The sequence below is a fragment of the Dendrobates tinctorius genome, unplaced genomic scaffold, assembly GCF_039654945.1.
Source record: "Dendrobates tinctorius isolate UK_male_01 unplaced genomic scaffold, ASM3965494v1 ptg000250l, whole genome shotgun sequence".
Taxonomy (NCBI): domain Eukaryota; kingdom Metazoa; phylum Chordata; class Amphibia; order Anura; family Dendrobatidae; genus Dendrobates; species Dendrobates tinctorius.
In genome coordinates this window covers 40,645,121-40,651,118 of record NW_027361917.1, presented here as the reverse complement: position 1 = coordinate 40,651,118, position 5,998 = coordinate 40,645,121, and the positions used below count along the sequence as shown (strand labels likewise).

The 5,998-nt window shown below is 42.6% G+C and overlaps 1 non-coding gene across 1 annotated transcript; it reads right to left on the bottom strand.

The window, feature by feature from the left end:
• Positions 1-5,699: 5,699 nt before the first annotated feature.
• Positions 5,700-5,782, bottom strand: TRNAL-UAA (transfer RNA leucine (anticodon UAA)). Its single transcript has one exon. It is a non-coding gene; the product is annotated as a tRNA-Leu (tRNA).
• Between the last annotated feature and the right edge of the window lie 216 nt (positions 5,783-5,998).

Genomic DNA, 5,998 nt, shown 5'->3' with positions numbered 1-5,998 from the left:
GAAAACACTAACACAGACAGAAAGATAGACTGAGCAAAGATGGGGCCCAAAACTACCTAGATAGGAAAGGACAGGAAGGCTGCTGTCTGGAATCTGCCAAAACCCTATCAAAGACATAAGCCAACAAGCTGATATGAAAAAGGCCCTGAAGCAGCTAGGCTTCAAAAACTAAATCAGCACTCAGGTATTTTCAGAAGACAGAGCTAAAGGAATTCAGCACACCCCAGCAGGGAATGGCAGAAATCCAGAAAAACAAAGCAAAACAAAGTCAAAGCACCAATGCAAAAGGCCGAGCAACAAACTTAGCTTTAGAGGAGCAGGAATTCAGACTGGTCTCCAAGGATCCCACAGAGAAATCACCCGCAGGGCAGAAGGGTGTCGGCAGCCTTATATCCAGTCAGTAACTCCACTCAGCCAGTCATCATCATCAGCCTCAGGTGTTTGATAATCAGGCTCACTACCTTTCTTTACCAGAAGAGGGAGTTCCTCGGGCCTCAGTAATGAAGGGGAAAATGAACTCACAACAGTAATCCATACTGAGCCTGTGAGCATCTGTGTATGAATCATGAAATATATACGGAGATTTACTGCTATCCCTAGACTGTATAGAGCTGTACGCTTCTGATACAGTACCATATATCTGCTGGTAACTTGGGTCCATTTTCCAAAACATGAGGAAGTATGGTGGAAGAGGATGCGGACGTGGGTGTGGGGGGCCACCTGGTACTGATGGTGATGGTGGTGCATCTGCTGGTAGTGCCAAAAACACAATAGCAGCTAAAGCAGGAGGTGTTGAGGCTGCATCATGGTGTAGCTCTGGAAGGCCTGTAAGGCTCCATTTTCTGGGAATAGGTAGACTGCTTTTAAAGCCGGAGCATCAGGAACTGTTTTTGGCTTACATTGCTGAAACAGCCTCCAGCTCTATCGCCTCCTCTTCTGAAGTTTAACAAAATGCAAGCACTGAGTCGTAACTGCAGACTTCTGGTCAGAAGCAACCCCTTTCCTTGTGTCCTTCACCCACACCAAAAGTGAAGGATGCAGCAGCGCACACTTCAGATTACTCCATGGAGCTTTTTTCACATACCATACCTGGGTTAATTAAAAATGGGGTCCATCATATACTGGAGCATTACAAATGGGGATATCAGACACTGGAGCAGCATTTACGGGGCCCATTATACACTGGAGCATTAGAAATGGGGCCCATTATATATGGAGCATTATTAGGACCCATCATACACTGGAGCATCATCCATGAGGCCCATCATATACTGGAGCATTATAAATGGGGGAGATCTGACACTGGAGCAGCATCTATGGGGCACATGATACACTGGAGCATTAGAAATGGGGCCCATTGTATATGGAGCATTATTAGGGCCCATCATACACTGGAGCATCATCCATGAGGCCCATCATATACTGGAGCATTATAAATGGGGCAGATCAGACACTGGAGCAGCATCTATGGGGCACATGATACACTGGAGCATTAGAAATGGGGCCCATTATATATGGAGCATTATTAGGGCCCATCATACACTGGAGCATCATCCATGAGGCCCATCATATACTGGAACATTGTAAATGGGGCAGATCAGACACTCGAGCAGCATCTATGGGGCACATAATACACTGGAGCATTAGAAATGGAGCCCATCATATACTGGAGCATTATGTGGAGCTCATCATATACTGTATGGAACATTATATGTGACCAATTATTCTGTATGGAGAAATAAATGGGGCTCATTATTCTGTATGGAGCACAATGTGGTGGCCATAATACTGTATGGAGTAATATACTGTCCTTTTTTTGAGCTCTTGTAGAATTTAAAATAGATCAGTCATGTCATGTAAGCAGTGAAGTATTTGTCATCCTACTATACCTTTATTTATGTGCCGTATCGGAGGATCATGAGTTGTGGTGTGTGAGGGTGGTTTCACATTAGCATTTCAGGCCGCAGCGTCGGCCTGTGCATGGCCATGGCTAAGCCCCGCCCCTGCCATGCTCCTCCGGTAGCTCCGCCTACGGGCGCATGACGCTGCATGCATCCTGGGTTCCCTATATTTAGCACTGGGGACGCAGGCCATGCGCAGGTATGCATTTGGCAGCGCATGCGCCCTTTTGACGGTGCACCAGGCGCATCAAATTGCAGCAGGTTGTGTTTGGCGCAGGTCAGCGCACCCGGGGCGGGGCTTAGCGGAGGCCGTACGCAGGCCGACGCTGCGGTCTTAAACGCTAAGGTGAAACCACCCTTAAAGGGGCACACTGACACTCTTTGTCCCAGGGCACACGAAAACCTGGAGCCAGCCCTGCACAAATTTAGCCAAATAAGCCCCAGTTTTCAATGCGTAACTATTATTATGAAGTAAATTAAGGTTGACAAGCTTCAGTAATAAGAATTGATGTTTTTGGCATTGAAATTGGCACTGTAGGTGTGTTTACTGTCCTCCACTCCCTGCCGACTCTGCTTCCCCATTGACTTGCATTTGGTTTCGTGTTTCAGTCAGCCTCCGACTTTTCCCTATAGTCAGCCGATTTCGTTCAACCCGACTTTTGCGAAACCCGACTCGACCCTAAAAAAAAAATAGTCGCTCATCTATACTGTCTATTTTTCTTCTACTATATATGTAGACTTTAGACTTTCATTTTTGGTTATATGTATAGAGTGTTGACCAAGAGTGAATGTTGGATTACAATGCCTTTTAGAATTGTCAACAACACTAAGCACAAAGTTCTAGTTTCTTTAGACAGTTTAGCCTCTCCAAAAAAAGCTCATAGTTGACAAATTCATAACTTTGCCATAGGCCAGATTTTCTCAGGCAAATTTTACATTTCATGACATCCTACAAACATTGGCCATCTTTTTTCTGGATCCCACCCCTCTACTAAATAATGTTCTTGTGTATGGATTGCATTATATTTATGAATTTCTCATATTATTTTAACATCATATGTTACTTCTGGAACTTTAGTTTGAATATTTACCTCAATTATTAAACTTTCTCTTAATCCCTAAATTTTTTTCAGCTTTGAAGTTTTGAACTTACTGTAATATCATGCTCTGACTAGAGATTCAACTCAAAATGGAAAAGATAAACATAAAAATGTGGTAGTCAGGGGTTTTTACTGTCACATTGTAGGGTTATTACTTTGCTCTCAGGCAATCCGAACTTTTCTGTTGCTCAAGAATACTCTATTTTGAAACCCTGCAGAATTTCAAGGGTAAAATTCATACCGAGAGTGGGGTTTGAACCCACGAGGATCTTAAGTCCAACGCCTTAACCACTCGGCCATCCTGGTGAACTGGAATCAATTTCTGGATTTCTTAGACAGTTAGTGGTTATTGCATGTGTGCCATCTTATGAAGTTTGCACTATCAGATTTTTTAAGCCACTTTTCATCTAGAGAAAAATATTTTTCCTATATATGTAGTCTTTCATTTTTGGCTATATATTTGAAGTGGTGACTAGAGTGAATATTGGAATAAAATGCCATTGAGATTTGTCAACAACTTTAAGCACAAAGTTCTAGTGTCACGGTCACGTGTGTCTGGACGCAGATGTTTCCGCAAGGCGAACCCATAACACACGTGACCCTGGATACAGCGCCTCCAGTGGGGCGAATTTAAATAATAATACGTGCAGATGGATACACCGCCTCCACCTGGCGAATTTAAGTATTACACGTTAATATAAATTCTGGAAACCCCGCCTCCAGTACGGCAAATTTAAATAATAAGGGGGACCTGGGAAACATTAACAATGGTGGGCCCTGCGATAGGGAAAAGGGAAGTGGAGACCTCCTGAGCTCCCCTGAGCCAGTATCCCTGCACTCCTAACGTTCCCTATGCCGGTTCCGCACCGGGCGCCGCACGCATACCTCAAAGCCCTTGCTCGCCCTGACCCTAAACCCTCACTAGGGAATTGGTCGGTGTGGAAACTAATCCCACCACTGCACTAACAACACACATGAGGAAAGAAGACAAAACAGGGGAAACACCACTTAGCTTTATGCTCTGTGCTTATGCTCCTGCAACAGAGCCCTCCACCTGCGTGCGTCTTCTCCTCCACCAGGATCCATCACCATAACAGGATCCTTCACCATAGTGCAGCCTTGGAGCAGAGTCCACCACCAGTTGCTGCTGCTTAGTAACAGAGTCCCAAAGATGAGTTCAGCGTCTGCCACGAAGGCAAGCATGCTTGAGTCCAGCTCAGCAGCCAAGTCCCACATGGTGAGTGCCACTCTCCATAGTCGCCACTCCACCAGTCCATGCAGACACTTCCTGCCGACACCATCACTGCGACCCCACCACGCCATGCCAGCCCTTCGTCCAGACACCATAGCTGACACACGTCCCCCCTGGCTAAGCTGCGCAGGACTCCTACTCAGCTCCATCCTTGCACCAGTCTCTCACCAAATCAGAATCAATGAATCAATATCACCAGCTGTGATTACACACCCTGAGACTCATTTATAGAGCCCCACACCTGATTCATGATTATGTGCACATTAAACCTAAAGTGCAATACCACTAACCACCACCGGGGACAGTCAAGTCACTTGGCACTTGACAAAGTAAAAAAAGTTCACCCTGTGCAATTTAAAACTGTCAGATCAAATTCAGATCATGACATCTAGTTTCTTTAGACAGTTTAACATGAAATGTAAAATCTGCATGAGAAAATCAGGCCTATGGTAAAGGGTGAATTTGTCAACCATGAGCATTTTTTGAGTGGATAAATATATTCTCTATATAAAATTTACAGTCAACAGTAAGTATCACAGTCCAAAACCTAAAACACTAGACCATCCTGGTGAAACACGCATGAAATTTTGGATTTCCCAGACAGTTAGTGGTTGTTGAATGTGTGCCATCTTATGAAGTTTGCACAAACAGATTTTTTGTTTAAGCCACTTATCGAGAACATTATACATACTTTTATAGTGAACCTTACTGTTGACTGTAAATTTCATCTAGAAAAAAATGTTTTTCCTCTACTGTATATGTAGACTTTAGACTGTCATTTTTGGTTATATGTATAGAGTGTTGACCAAGAGTGAATGTTGGATTACAATGCCATTGAGATTTGTCAACAACACTAAGCACAAAGTTCTAGTTTCTTTAGACAGTTTAACCTCTCCAAAAAAGCTCATAGTTGACAAATTCATACCTTTGCCATAGGCCAGATTTTCTCAGGCAAATTTTACATTTCATGACATCCTACAAACATTGGCCATCTTTTTTCTGGATCCCACCCCTCTACTAAATAATGTTCTGTTCTTGTGTATGGATTGCGTTATATTTATGAATTTCTCATATTATTTTAACATCATATGTTACTTCTGGAACTTTAGTTTGAATATTTACCTCAATTATTAAACTTTCTCTTAATCCCTACATTTTTTTCAACTTTGAAGTTTTGAACTTACTGTAATATCAGCTCTGACTACAGATTCAACTCAAAATGGAAAAGATAAACATAAAAAGGTGATAGTCAGGGGTATCGAACTTACTGTAATTTCATGCTCTGACTAGAGATTCAACTCAAAATGGAAAAGATAGACATAAAAAGGTGATAGTCAGGGGTATTACTGTGATATTGCAGGGTTATTACTTTGCTATCGGGAAATTCTGTTGCTCAAGTAATAATCTATTTTGAGAAACCTTGTAGAATTTCAAGGGTAAAATTAATACCAGGAGTGGGGTTCTAACCCACGAGGATACATATCCATTGGATCTTAAGTCCAACGCCTTAACCATGCGGCCATCCTGGTGATTAGACATACTTTTCTGGATTTCTTAGACAGTTAGTGGTTATTGAATGTGTGCCATCTTATTCAGTTTGCGCTAACAGATTTTTTTAGCCACTTTTCAAAAGCAAAAGTCAGACCGCTACTGTGAACCTTACCGTTCATTGAAAATTTCATCTAGAGAAAAATATTTTTCCTATATATGTAGACTTTCGTTTTTGGCTATATATTTGGAATGGC